Source organism: Schistocerca americana, chromosome 3 (assembly GCF_021461395.2).
Source record: "Schistocerca americana isolate TAMUIC-IGC-003095 chromosome 3, iqSchAmer2.1, whole genome shotgun sequence".
Taxonomy (NCBI): Eukaryota; Metazoa; Arthropoda; class Insecta; order Orthoptera; family Acrididae; genus Schistocerca; species Schistocerca americana.
This window is the reverse complement of record NC_060121.1, coordinates 115405195-115421057: the sequence shown is the minus strand read 5'-3', so window position 1 is coordinate 115421057 and position 15863 is coordinate 115405195.

Genomic DNA, 15863 nt, shown 5'->3' with positions numbered 1-15863 from the left:
AGGGAATGATGTTTACGGATGACTTCATAACCTGGAGAAACACGGAGGAAGAGATTCAGGAACAGCTGTATTCTCGGGAAGAAGCTGTGAGACAATGTGGGCTGAAGTTTGATGTACAAAAATGTGAGATCTTGGTTATAACTACAAACAGACCAACTAGCGGAATAAAAATTCGAGGTGGAAAATTAAAGAAGGAGGAAACGTGATAGGCGGAAATGGAACAAATGAGAAAGAAATCGGTGGTCGTGGTGGGTATGCAGAAGCATTCCTGCAAAATGTTAGGAGCCAGATTTGGAACGAAGACTTCCCACAACAAAGCGAAGAAGTGATACACAGAGGTATTGATCTATGCATCTGAAACGTGAGTAATGAGGAAAAGAGATTTAAACAAATTACAAGCATGTGAAATGAACTTCCTCAGAATTAGGATAGAAGTAACAAGGAGAGATAGGATATGGATTGAAATGGTAAGGTAAATAGTGAAAGGCAAACCGTTACAGAGTAAGATAGAAACATCAAACCATAGATGGTATGGGCACTTAAAGAGAATGAAAAATAAGAGGATTCCCAAGAAGATACACGAAATGGAGATGCAAAGGAAATAGCCAAGAGGAAGACCGAAGGATAGGTGGCTGAAAGCTGTGGAGTAGTGTGCTGAAAAGAGAGATGAGGCTGGATCGGAGTGAATGAAGAAAGATGGTGGGAAAACCAGAGGCAGGGCATTCCTGAAGATGATGTTGATGTGTAGTTTTACATCAGCTTCATGATGAAGTGGTCATCATCTCGCTAATGCATATTCTTATTGTATTCCCATTTGTGTAAGATACTGCTCGAAATTCAAAAAGTTTGCTATGAAAATACGGGTCATTGTGATTTTGTTTTAGTGCATATTACCCCATAAGATGCTGCATATGAAATTTAGCTGATATACTGAATTTTATTTGATAGTGAACAGCTGAGACTGAAACTTACCAAAGGATTTTCTTTCCGCGCTTCAGTTATCTGTGACTTATGAGAAATTACAGCAGATAGCATACCATTTTCACATTCCTATCCCTGCACAGAGCGAGAAAGTGAATCTTCTTACTAAAAAATATCTATAATTCATCAGTGACATCAAACAAATAATTAACAAGTTTCTGCAAGTCGCTAGCGTATTCACAGCTTCGGAGTTTGGCATGTTTCAGTCCCAGCTGTTCACTACTAAAAGTTACAGCACTAAACTACTAAATATTAGATTCTACGAAAACTGCAGTAGAGTTAGAGATTTATTTTTATCCAAAATGTTAACATTTCCTCATTTGAAGAAGCATCAACAGTTGTGAGTAACAGCTACATTTCTCTTGCCGTCATGTTTAGTTTTGCTCATTTTGCTAAAACAGGTTATAATTTGCATAAACTAGCCCTGCAGTAGCTATTGCGTCAATATCCGGGAATAGAATATCTTATTAAACAAGCAATTGGCGACCAGAGACTTCAATAACTTACAGAAAACCTTATTGTGTCGGTTTGCAGTAACGTAACAGAAGAAATTTTATGTTTTCCATGCTATCAAGTTCTATGTTCAGTAGCAGTCGGTGATACTTAAAAAATTACAACACTGGTTTGAAAAGAAATAAAATAAGTACTATAGCTTCTGTTATATTGCCGCAAATACGGAAGTTCTATATGTTAATCACCTGGTGAAATACTTCCCTCTTTTGGTGCTATAATTCGCCAAAAATCTCTTTCCATATCTCAAGTTTATAAGATGTGAGGGATGATATGAATACATCATTCTCAAGTGCATGAAATTGGAAGTTTAAAGAAAAATTCAATACGTTAGCTACATTTCATACACAGCAATCTGTGGTGTAATATGCAACAAATGCAGGATCATAGCGACCCCTATTTTTCATTGCAAACTTTTCTAATTTTTCTCAGTATCTTACTTAAAAGCGTGTATGACAATATGCGTGAACATTACCGAGATGATGGGCACTCCACCATGAAGCTACAAGTAACGCAGAGGTCAATTTTTTTTATCGAATAGATTCTGTGAATTCGGATGAGAAAGATTGCAGGATGTGTGCTTTGATTCTGTCAGCCCAGTGCATAACTAACACTAGTCTGTCTGGGACGTCACACAAGCGCACTGTAGCCTTCTTCTTAGTTGGTGGTGATCTCAGGCAAGGTCATCGGTGTACTTCTCTAGTGTATCGCTTCTTCTTCATCCAAGTGTTAGCCATTTGCTTGTAATGTCCTCTTCTTCAGTGTCTCTGTTTTCTGTGGTTAGTTGCTGTCTGATCTGCCCATCTGTTGTTGGTCTACCTACAGATATATTCCCTGTTCATCGAACATAAATTACTACACTCCTGGAAATGGAAAAAAGAACACATTGACACCGGTGTGTCAGACCCACCATACTTGCTCCGGACACTGCGAGAGGGCTGTACAAGCAATGATCACACGCATGGCACAGCGGACACACCAGGAACCGCGGTGTTGGCCGTCGAATGGCGCTAGCTGCGCAGCATTTGTGCACCGCCCCCGTCAGTGTCAGCCAGTTTGCCGTGGCATACGGAGCTCCATCGCAGTCTTTAACACTGGTAGCATGCCGCGACAGCGTGGACGTGAACCGTATGTGCAGTTGACGGACTTTGAGCGAGGGCGTATAGTGGGCATGCGGGAGGCCGGGTGGACGTACCGCCGAATTGCTCAACACGTGGGGCGTGAGGTCTCCACAGTACATCGATGTTGTCGCCAGTGGTCGGCGGAAGGTGCACGTGCCCGTCGACCTGGGACCGGACCGCAGCGACGCACGGATGCACGCCAAGACCGTAGGATCCTACGCAGTGCCGTAGGGGACCGCACCGCCACTTCCCAGCAAATTAGGGACACTGTTGCTCCTGGGGTATCGGCGAGGACCATTCGCAACCTTCTCCATGAAGCTGGGCTACGGTCCCGCATACCGTTAGGCCGTCTTCCGCTCACGCCCCAACATCGTGCAGCTCGGCTCCAGTGGTGTCGCGACAGGCGTGAATGGAGGGACGAATGGAGACGTGTCGTCTTCAGCGATGAGAGTCGCTTCTGCCTTGGTGCCAATGATGGTCGTATGCGTGTTTGGTGCCGTGCAGGTGAGCGCCACAATCAGGACTGCATACGACCGAGGCACACAGGGCCAACACCCGGCATCATGGTGTGGGGAGCGATCTCCTACACTGGCCGTACACCACTGGTGATCGTCGAGGCGACACTGAATAGTGCACGGTACATCCAAACCGTCATCGAACCCATCGTTCTACCATTCCTAGACCGGCAAGGGAACTTGCTGTTCCAACAGGACAATGCACGTCCGCATGTATTCCGTGCCACCCAACGTGCTCTAGAAGGTGTAAGTCAACTACCCTGGCCAGCAAGATCTCCGGATCTGTCCCCCATTGAGCATGTTTGGGACTGGATGAAGCGTCGTCTCACGCGGTCTGCACGTCCAGCACGAACGCTGGTCCAACTGAGGCGCCAGGTGGAAATGGCATGGCAAGCCGTTCCACAGGACTACATCCAGCATCTCTACGATCGTCTCCATGGGAGAATAGCAGCCTGCATTGCTGCGAAAGGTGGATATACACTGTACTAGTGCCGACATTGTGCATGCTCTGTTGCCTGTGTCTATGTGCCTGTGGTTCTGTCAGTGTGATCATGTGATGTATCTGACCCCAGGAATGTGTCAATAAAGTTTCCCCTTCCTGGGACAATGAATTCACGGTGTTCTTATTTCAATTTCCAGGAGTGTATTTTGGCGATACTGTTTTCATTAATTCTTGTGACATGAGCCCTCGATTTACTTTTATACTCCATGATCTCTTCATTTATGCTTTTAGGTCGTAGTTCGTGTCTGTTTGTTCTATTCCTTATCATATCAGACAGTTTATAGCCAGCTGCTTTATTTTAAATACCTCATTTCTGCAACCTTCGTTCATTTTCAGCTGATATTGTACAAGTCTCGTTGCCAAGTACAGATGGCATTGCCATTGTTTTGCAGAACTCTTTTATGGTGTCTTTCCTCATGTTTTTGTCCAGTATTTGGTTCCAGTAATATAAATATTCTATTTCTTTTACGGTGCATCCTTTCCGTTTCTGCTTGTCACATCGTTTGATAATTTATAGGCAGTTCTTCGAAGTAATACGACATGCAACGAACGATGGGAGGTTCTTGGGAAAGGGCAGTGCAACTGTACCTCATTCAGTATGATGGTGCGTCCAGTTTTATAGAGCCGCCACAGCATGTAGCGTCCCTACGAAGCAGGTGTGACAACAGCCATTGCACGAGTTCAGTGATGCCGTGCTCAGTATTTGATAAGTTAGTACAGTTCATAAGAATGTCAGTTTTAAAACGTCGCCTCAACCACTCGTAAACGTGTCTTCTTAAATAATGCTTCCACATCACCTAACCAGTTGATGCAGTAAACTGTAATGAAATGGGGTATGCACTACCGACTAATGGTGGTCCCACAGTAACAGCCATTTACGTGTTTTGTCTACGACTTTGTACGCTATGGTAAAGAGAGATGGGTTACAGAGTGGTGTGGCAACTGTCATTGTAGGAAAGCTGGACAAAGGCAGAAGTGATTGGGGATCAGATAAACATAGTAAACAGAAAATCTATGTAACTTACATTTCTCCAAGCAAACCAAGACTCAGTACAAATAATACAAGATACAGAGTCCAGCTATCACATTGTCAAGAATGAAGTGCGAGCGAATTTCTAGTAGCGCAACGTCTCCAAGTGCAAGTGGGGTGGCGGCTGCCACAGATCGTCCTACACTGAACAGCTGAGGGCTCTCACAATACATAGCTGCTGTAGCTGTGGCTCAGCAGACGCGCACCATTGGGTCCGCCAGATCCCGCGCGACCACTATCTGCGTCAGACAGAAACTTGCCGTCCTGGTATCAACGCTGGTACGCCATGAGGTGGTATCGATACGTGATACCACAGTGCGCACCATCTGTATTCCTCCAAGAAGTACACAAACGGCATGCAAACGCATAAATAAAGTGAGAGAGTATTTTATGCCTGTACACAAGAAAGCAAAGAGATACCAATGAACAGGGGCTATGCCGGCCGAAGTGGCCGTGCGGTTAAAGGCGCTGCAGTCTGGAACCGCAAGACCGCTACGGTCGCAGGTTCGAATCCTGCCTCGGGCATGGCTGTTTGTGATGTCCTTAGGTTAGTTAGGTTTAACTAGTTCTAAGTTCTAGGGGACTAATGACCTCAGCTGTTGAGTCCCATAGTGCTCAGAGCCATTTGAACCATTTGAACAGGGGCTATGCGCAACACTACTGGGAAGCTCAGAAGTTCAAATCGGGTCGAGAATAGAATGTCAGTGGTAAAAATGTAGTTAAAGTAGCTGAGGAAAGACAGATACTAAAACAGCTGTATGGAGTTTTTAAAACGCTGTTTCTGCCTCTTGTAAGCTGTTCGTTTAATGCATATGTATTTTTTATGCTATGTGTCATAATATCGAATTGTGCTAGTAGATTTATTAACCTTAGCCTGTGTGAGTAATATAACGAAGTCTTCGCAACAAAAGAGTGGCCAGTTTTATGAATGTGCATGACTGTGACTGACTTTTCAAAATTTTTAAAGTCTCTTATGGATAAAAGCAAAGTTCTTACGAACATGTTACAGACATGCAAAGCGAACAGAAATCATAAATTTTGTAACAAACTGGATATTGCTTAATTTATTTACAGAAATGAAAGATGTGAAATAATTCTGTTGCCGTCGTGATGTATCTCTGGTAGAAAACATGTGAATAATATACATTTTAGCGCTTGATGAAGTAATAAACGTTTTCCTTCGCTCGAAACACAAAGAGTACAGGACGGAACGTCGTTAATACTGGTAGGAGTGTAGATCTGTTTATTAAATTCAGATTTCCAGGTTGGCTGGTCCTTTCATAAGTTGCATTCTCAGAACCACACTGACGTTTTACGTCGCCCTTTTTCGTGTTACTCTTCTTCCACGCAGCTTATATGAATTCAACGTTACATTGTACGGTATTCAATGGCCCTATTCCTATTCACAGGTCAATAATAAAGTCCTTCCCCTGACATTTCGAAACAGCTTTCTGCGGCTGATCATTTCAGAACAAATAGTCTACCAATTTCTGTTTCATCTGCTTACTCACGAAACGCTTTTTTCCCATTTCTGTAAGACTCATTTTTCTGATGCACAAGAAATACGCTCGCCTTGTAGCAGTGACCATAAAATCATCTGTGAACAAGCCTGTCATGAATGACTTGTTGGCTTCCGTATAGGGCCAAACTCTTCTTACTTTAAGGGGCGACCAAAAAGTTTCCTTACGAAGGCCGCACAGCCCAGAATCGATATATCAATCAGGCAACATCACTGTGAGCATTGAGATATCACCCCACCGATGCGCCAGGATGAAGATACCGGTTTGGTGAAACGCCGTTCTCTGCTGCGTGAAGAAGACCGTAACTTTCTGCTGCACGTCCCTGTCCCACAGGAATCGTCGACACTCAAGGTGTTTCTTAAGGGCTCGAATGCGTGATAATCACCTAGAGAGATCAGGACTATAGGTCGAGTGCTCTAGTATATCGCACTTAATTTGGGGTAGCTTCTGAGTTACCACAATTGCGATATGTGGACTAGCGTTATCATGGAACTCGAAACTCGGTGCATCATTCTACAACGGTGGTTTTCGGCAGACCTGTTGCCCCGTACACATTCTTCACTCTGCGGTGAATGTCTGTTGGTTTTGTCCTTCAACAGCCATGACAAGAATAACAGCACTACTGCCCTATCTGGACGCATTTGCTAATGGCGTCGCCATTTACCGTACGCACATTGGAAAGACACGAGTGCTTCACTGACTACCTACCCACATGTCGGTGCTTATATACCCGCATCGGAGCCGCGCTACGTTGCATGTACGCTGCACACCTTGTATAATTCCGTTTTACTGCAGGTGTTTTCCTTCCCTACATGAAACATGACTTTCACAGTGCAATTTATAGTTAGTAATTACAACTGCAAATACTGGTTGCTTTAAACGAGTACTTCTCAAATGCTCTGAAATCAAGAGTTTATGTTACCATATTTCACTGCATCCATTTGAATTTACTTTGGATTGCTGTCACATTTGTGCCTGGAAAGAAATTGTAATACTATATCGCTTTTAATGACGTTTTTCTCGTTACGTGTTTGTTTACTTACATATTTTCGCTAAAAACATTCATTTTCGTTCGCTGGAAGTAGTACATCAAAAAAAGCATATGAGGTTGGGCTTAGTGCAGCGTTTGAAGATATTACGAGTTCTACCTCTTTAAGTGCTGTATGATATATCAAAGCTACGCTATCGGTCAAAAGTTTTGATCAGATATCACAACTATGGATTTGTGGTTAAAACAAGTTTTTCGTTCTGAATATTCTATAATATCCCTCTTCTGAAAATAAAACAAGTATAAACATACGAAGACTGAGTACCTCTATTGGACATTTGACTGGCTGTTGGCCGAGGGGCGCTGATGATTATGCAAAATAACACAGGCGTGCCTTTACCTCACACAGTTCAATTCGAATAGGCCTAACACTTTCGGCTGCCTGTGTAGCAATCAGTTCGCGTTTGTTTACAATACATTGTGTAAATATAGCAGTGTTTTCACGTAACTGACCAGGTTCATAACGTATTACCTCCTAATGGGAAAAAAGTAGGAGACCGCAACTGGAAAACGTGCTGTAATCGTAGCTCTCCATCAGAAACGTTATTCTAGTAAGATAACAGCAACAAAAGCTGGCGCAGTCCAATGTACTGAACTTAAAATGACGGGGAGAGATAATGTTTATTTTGTTGGTCTATTTAGTTTGTACGATGTTTTTGTACACTGAAACAATGAATGCATTTTTTATCACGGATGACCGAAAAGTTTTGACCGGTTGTGCGTATAGATCATAGTCTTAGCCTTCAGTTGCAGAGTTTTATTGTGAGTAAAATTCTGTCTATCTTTAAAGCAGGTTGTACAACGTGTGGACGGTTAAGCCATACTTCGCCAATCATACACAATCTCATACCTTGAAACTGAAGGTCTCCTACCACGCAACACACGATATTTGCAAATGATCTGAATTTCTTCAACGTCATCCATAACTTACCCCATCTTGTAAATGAAAATTTGTGTTAGTTGCTAATGGATTATATTTCGAAATATTTTTAACATGTAACTGTTTTTTGGTAATACTGAGTAACTTATGCGTGTTTATTTCGAAAAAAAGCTCTTAAATTGGAGACCTATTGTTCAACACACTTTTTTGGGTCGTCTCCTTAGTCATTTTATCAACATGCTGTCTCCAACGAGTTTTTCTTTACTAAGAATTTTTATCTCCAGTTCTACCGTTATTTTTTCGTTTGCAGTTTTGTCGGAAAGGTTACATCCTTTTACTGCTCTTAAGAATCTCACTTCGGCAGCCTCTGCATTGTTTTTATTCAGTCTTTGTCAGCGTCCATGTTTCAGATCCATACAGAAAATCACGCACAATCATTACTTTGTATAACTTCGTTCGTGATTCTTTTGTGGTTTTAGTTTTCAAGCGTGTATTTATAGACCACATGTTTGCTGGAACACAGGTAGATTGTTTCTAAATTTTTTTCATATTCATAAATAACATGTTCTTGTGTACTTAAAACCTGGGACTTGTTATAATATAGCATCACCTATTAAAATTTTGGTTCTAACAGTATATTCACCTTTGACGGCCGTTATTTTTGTTTTGTTTATTGGAACTTGAAAATTATAATTCTCAAACAACATCTGTAACTAATATACTGCTCTTTGCAGCCTGTCTTCAGTTTTGTTTGTAATAATCTGGTCGTCAGCAAACAGCATCGTCTTACGCGTAAAATTGGTGCAATACAAATATCTCCAAATTTATTGAGCCTTTCTCTAATCAAATAATCTATATAAATAGTAAACACAATCTGAAACCAGCTACAATCCTGCCTTACATCTTGTTTATGCGTATTTTGTTACTGTATCTTCCATTTCTACATGTATGGTGATTATTGTACCTCTATGTATACATTTTACTAATTTAGTAAGGTGATTCCTCTTTGAGACATTATTTCCCATATTTTTTCCCTACATGCTCGTTCGAATGGGTTTTCGTAACCAGTGAAAGCGACAGAGGTTTCAAAGTTGTATTACGTTCTCTTTTTTGTTATCTGCTTAAGAGTGGGATCTGTACAAGGTCGTAGCATTCTAAAGTAGTTATGTTCTTCTAGTAATAAAACGCATGTGATGGCTCGTAAACTTTTATTTAATATTCTTGCATATGTTTTATATCCTCTGTTCGAAACACTTATTCCGCTACAATATTTACACCAGGTCCCAGCACATTTTCTATATACGGATATAACTTGGGTCTTTGACTGGGATCCTGTAATCTGATCTCCATTCCAGTATCTGTTAATCTCTGATTTAGCACTAGTCCGCAACGTCTTAATAATTCTGCGTTTATTCCACCTTCTCCTTTAGCCGTCCTACTCTTCACTTCTTTTAATGCTATTTCTAATTTCTGTAAGATAATGGGAACTTCATTTCCATCAAGAGCCTCATCGTTTTCTTTTTCTTTTTCCAGGGAGTTGTATACATTATTCTTCTTCGATTACATATATACCCGGTACATTTTGGGTACTTCATAGGCCATCATTTGTCTCCCACGTATATCGTATTCAACAGTGCTTATAAGTTTGTCGCTGGACTCTAGGTGAGGTTTCGTTACAATACATTTCGCTTAATTTCGTTTCTCCATTTGTATCTCTCTTGCTACTTACGTTTGTAATTGTAACGCTTGTAGATGAGTTAATATCTTGCCACATATTGTGTTTGCAATTTCTTGATTCCATACCCTTAATTCTTTTTTCTTGGAACACTTCCCTTTTTATCTAACACTTCATTAATTATAGTTCTTACAACTAGTATAATATAATTCCTTTTCTCATTAATATATTGCCTAATTTCTTATATATGTAGGTAAGCAGAAAATGTTCTTCAATGTGAACTTTTTATACTTCCTTCTTGTAATATGTATATATTAAACGGGTCTACAAGTGCTCTTTAATGGCTTTCCATTTTCTTCCAACCTTGTTAGAAGCAGTATTTTTGACATTAGCAGATAGTGATGCATTGATATATCACTTACCCGATACGCAATTACATCTTTAACTTATGATGACAATTTCTTATTCCTAATGACATAGTAAATTAGCTATCTACGTCCCCTTGCCCTCCAAGTAAACTTACGGATGCCTTTCCTTCTAAAGAAACTATTTCTTACCCTTAACTTGTTAAATGTTGAAAAGTTTCTCAGATTCAAAGACAGAATACTAACCATTACATTAAAAATAACTAGTGCTGACTTGACTATAAAATGGGTATATCCCCCTGAAGAAGGTAAAAAAGGAGATAGTGATTCTATGAAGAAGTTAGCAAAGTAAAGAAATAAGTGAATACGTAAAATGAGTTTACGTTGTTTTATCAGGAGATTTGAATGCCCCAGTGGGCAAAATACCGGTTAAAGAAGTGATAGGGACATTCGGTGAAGACACTTCGAACGATAATGGAGAAAAGCGATACATTTGTTTATTTTAAATACTAGCTGCAAACCCAGCATTACCCAAGTATTCATTCTATCAATTTTCTATTGGAAACTAAAACAAAAAGTGAACTGTTTTTGTAGTGTAATAGCGACAAAATTTCATTTCCGTGTATTCGTGAAAAAGCTTTTGATATTATGATACAGACGTACAAAGCAATATGCATAATTTACAAATTTATAAGCGCAGTATCCAATTTTTTTGTAAATGAGTCTATGTCAACGCGTCTTCAAAGCTCTACAGGCGGTTATTGTTACGCCTAAAACCATCTGAGACTCGCAGTTGAAAGCTGTTAAAAACGCTGCCAAGTGCCAGGGATTTCCTCAAGTTGACTCGATTGTAGGAGAGTTTTAATAGTAAAGAACAAATGTATCAAAACTTCATTCATGATGCAGAATTTTTTTACGCATCTCAGTCTTTGCGATGTCATATCTCTTGAACTATGTGTCGTACGACGATATATTTGTGTAGGTACATTCGGCGGCAAATGTGAATACTGTCTGCGAAACATGCTGCGAATAGAGTTAGTAGTAAATGAGTAATAGCTTTGAACCTCTTGCATGATGCTGTAGTTTTTCATGACCCTCATTGTTTATGACATCACATCTCTTGAACTATGATAGGTAGGTGATTCTTATCCCCATAGCGAATGAAGGGATATGTGTACCGAGTTTGGTTGAAATAGATGCAGTGGCTTAGGTGGAAATGTAGAACATACACACATACATACATACATCAATATTTATAACACGTATTCATGACAGAATATAGCCCCACCAGCGTTTCTTGTATTCTTACGGATAAACATAGTTTTGTGTCGTATTTCACATCAAAAGTTTTTTGTAGACCTGCAAAACAACATGAGAGCTGGTTAAAAACTTCATTGTTAACCGAAAGAATACCTGAAAAACGTACAAGCAGCTAACACTACCTGATGTAAACGAAAATAAAACATAAAAAGGCCACCACTGAGAATGCTTTGTATCAATAAAAGGAATCGCGTTGTTGTTGTTGTGATCTTCAGTCCAGAGAGTGGTTTGATGCAGCTCTCCATGTTACTGTATCCTGTGCAAGCTTTTTCATCTCCAAGTACCTACTGCAACCTACATCCTTCTGGATCTACTTAGTGCATTCATCTCTTGGTTTCCCTGTACGATTTTTACCCTCCACGCTATCCTCCAGTACTAAATTGGTGATCCATTGATGTCTTAGAACATGTCCTACCAAACGATCCCTTCTTAGAGTCAAGTTGTGCCACAAATTCCCAATTCTATTCAGTACCCCCTCATTAGTTACGAGATATACCCATCTAATCCTCAGCATTCTTTTGTAGCACCATATATCGAAAGCTTCTGTTCTCTTCTTGTATAATCTATTTATCGTCCATGTTTCGCTTCCATACATAGCTACAACCCATACAAATACTTTCAGAAAGGACTTCCTGACACTTAAATCTTCAGAAACGCTTTCCTTGCCATTGCCAGTCTACATTTTATATCCTCTCTACGTCGACCATGATCAGTTATTTTGCTCTCCAAATAGTAAAACCTATCTACTACTTTAAATTTCTCATTTCCTAACCTATATCCCTCAGCATCTCCTAATTTATTTCGACTTGAACCATGTGTGGTGATATAAACGCCAATTTTTATAGTAGTTCCACATATGGAATTCAAACACATGCAATAATTATTAGACAATTTTGGACACCATGGTGACATAAATGAAGAATTTAATGAGCAAACTGTTCGTGTAAGCACTTAATTTTGCTACAGAAATGAGCAGGTTCTTTCAGTTTCCATGGAGTAGTGAGTCCTAGTAGGAGAAGGACAGGCCCGGTATGTTGGTTCCTCTTTAAGACCGCCTGTGGGTGGGGCCCGGCTATTGGCGAAACGAGCCGCGAAGCCAAGATGGCGGCGCGCTGCGGGTAGCGGCGCTACAGGGGAGGGGCGCGCCGCTGCCACGGCAGATCAATAAGTCAGCCGCACGCGCGGGGGTGGGTGGCCGCGGCGGCCATCTTGGCACTCGGCATGTGTATGGCTGCGGCGCGCTTTGCATGCGGTGCAATCAATGACGTCGTCTCTGGGGAGGAAGAAGCACAGCGGTGCGCTCAATGTGCCTGAAATTACTCTGCTGCATCGTCTGTGACGTATCCAGAAGAGGCCCACAGTTGGGGAAACAAGGGTCCCTCGACTTTATAAGCTTGTTGTGAAGTGAATTACAAGCTAGACGTGTAACTACGACTCTAGGAGACAATTAAATGATGTGTCAGAAATAAACCACTTTATTTATAAGAGCACGATCGGTTTCGTGGTATCAAGTCAAGTCTTACTGCGTACATATACAAGACAGAAAACATACAACCAAAATTGTGATTAAAACAACCGGATATACACCGTAAAAGTCTACGCTCTGTGACACCCAATATGAAATACACGTTAGTAAAACGTGAGGCCCGTGATGGGAAGGCATCCTTCTCGTTATAAAGTACTGTTTCCGGAAACAAGGAGTCATAGATCAAATTGACCACTTGAAAAACCGACATGTTACAAGCGCGTAAACTAGTCTTATTTTTCTCTTTTCATTGTAGTTCTACGCGCTTTCAGCGTGTCAGTTTTGCAACTGGTCAATTTGATCTGTGACGCCATGCTTGTTGCAGGTAACAGAACTTCGTTTTTTGAGAAGGCTGAGTCCCTCTCATACGCGCATTATGGGCTTGATGTTTTCCTGTAGTGTAAGTGTTTGATATTGGTTGTCACAGAACTTTGATTATTAGGATAGGTATCAGGTTTTATTATCATAATGTCGATTGTATCTTTCTGTCTTGTAGATGTACAACTGAAGATGTGAGCTGACATCACGAAACTGTTTGTGCTCTTGTAAATAAAAGTTCATATACAGCTGAAAGCGGCGTGTTCCCGAAACGCGGATTACATCAGATGCGGCTGCCCTTAAAAAAAAAACAAAAAAAACTGAGCCAATTAAATGGTCAATGAGGGTGAAAGCCGTGCACGGTTCAAAAAGGGGAATCTCACATCATTAGGCCTAGCTTTGATTTCAGAGTTACTGAGCAAAATACACTCCTGGAAATGGAAAAAAGAACACATTGACACCGGTGTGTCAGACCCACCATACTTGCTCCGGACACTGTGAGAGGGCTGTACAAGCAATGATCACACGCACGGCACAGCGGACACACCAGGACCCGCGGTGTTGGCCGTCGAATGGCGCTAGCTGTGCAGCATTTGTGCACCGCCGCCGTCAGTGTCAGCCAGTTTGCCGTGGCATACAGAGCTCCATCGCAGTCTTTAACACTGGTAGCATGCCGCGACAGCATGGACGTGAACCGTATGTGCAGTTGACGGACTTTGAGCGAGGGCGTATAGTGGGCATGCGGGAGGCCGGGTGGATGTACCGCCGAATTGCTCAACACGTGGGGCGTGAGGTCTCCACAGTACATCGATGTTGTCGCCAGTGGTCGGCGGAAGGTGCACGTGCCCGTCGACCTGGGACCGGACCGCAGCGACGCACGGATGCACGCCAAGACCGTAGGATCCTACGCAGTGCCGTAGGGGACCGCACCGCCACTTCCCAGCAAATTAGGGACACTGTTGCTCCTGGGGTATCGGCGAGGACCATTCGCAACCGTCTCCATGAAGCTGGGCTACGGTCCCGCACACCGTTAGGCCGTCTTCTGCTCACGCCCCAACATCGTGCAGCCCGCCTCCAGTGGTGTCGCGACAGGCGTGAATGGAGGGACGAATGGAGACGTGTCGTCTTCAGCGATGAGAGTCGCTTCTGCCTTGGTGCCAATGATGGTCGTATGCGTGTTTGGCGCCGTGCAGGTGAGCGCCACAATCAGGACTGCATACGACCGAGGCACACAGGGCCAACACCCGCCATCATGGTGTGGGGAGCGATCTCCTACACTGTCCGTACACCAATGGTGATCGTCGAGGGGACACTGAATAGTGCACGGTACATCCAAACCGTCATCGAACCCATCATTCTACCATTCCTAGACCGGCAAGGGAACTTGCTGTTCCAACAGGACAATGCACGTCCGCATGTATCTCGTGCCACCCAACGTGCTCTAGAAGGTGTAAGTCAACAACCCTGGCCAGCAAGATCTCCGGATCTGTCCCCCATTGAGCATGTTTGGGACTGGATGAAGCGTCGTCTCACGCGGTCTGCACGTCCAGCACGAACGCTGGTCCAACTGAGGCGCCAGGTGGAAATGACATGGCAAGCCGTTCCACAGGACTACATCCAGCATCTCTACGATCGTCTCCATGGGAGAATAGCAGCCTGCATTGCTGCGAAAGGTGGATATACACTGTACTAGTGCCGACATTGTGCATGCTCTGTTGCCTGTGTCTATGTGCCTGTGGTTCTGTCAGTGTGATCATGTGATGTATCTGACCCCAGGAATGTGTCAATAAAGTTTCCCCTTCCTGGGACAATGAATTCACGGTGTTCTTATTTCAATTTCCAGGAGTGTATGTTCTCTGACAAATGCGCAAGTAGCTGAGATCATTTTCTGGAAAACGAAGCACATACTGTGTGGATCATATCAGGGTTCTTGAGGACACTGACTTTTCGCTAAGAGTATGCTGCACAAATGTGGAAACTACACGATGTATGCAATATGAAGCTAATGGCGAGAAGTACAAAATTTAGTAGGAGTGAGTCTTGTACAGTGGAACACGTACTAAACTTTCGCCTCTAGCCATTCCTGTGTAGATGTTTAATATGCTTTCTTACCTAATTTAAAATGACAGCATTCAGTTTTTGTCTACTGCAATCTTTTTTTCCGAAATAACAAAAACTACTCCCGGAAAAGTAAGGCTTCTGCAAATGTGAAAAACTGTTCCAACGTTGAGCATGGTCATGTACGTAGGAACAAATATTCTGTTCAGATTTAAAAATAATTAATAGTCAATGTGTTACGTTATTACTCTATCACATACCAATAATCAGTAAGTGAAATCAAATTAATAAAGAATATTATCTAAAACCAGTTACACGTTAAAAATAGTTCGAAAGTCATCCTTTGGCAACTTACACGAATTTAAAACAAAGAGATTTGCTTACCAAATGCTTTTTCGAAATATTTTCCGACCTGCTGCGCTGTCTCTTCTTCCCGTGTTTTTTATTTATTTATTTATTTTTGTTGAGGTTCCTTTTCCTATCGGCTCTATACAC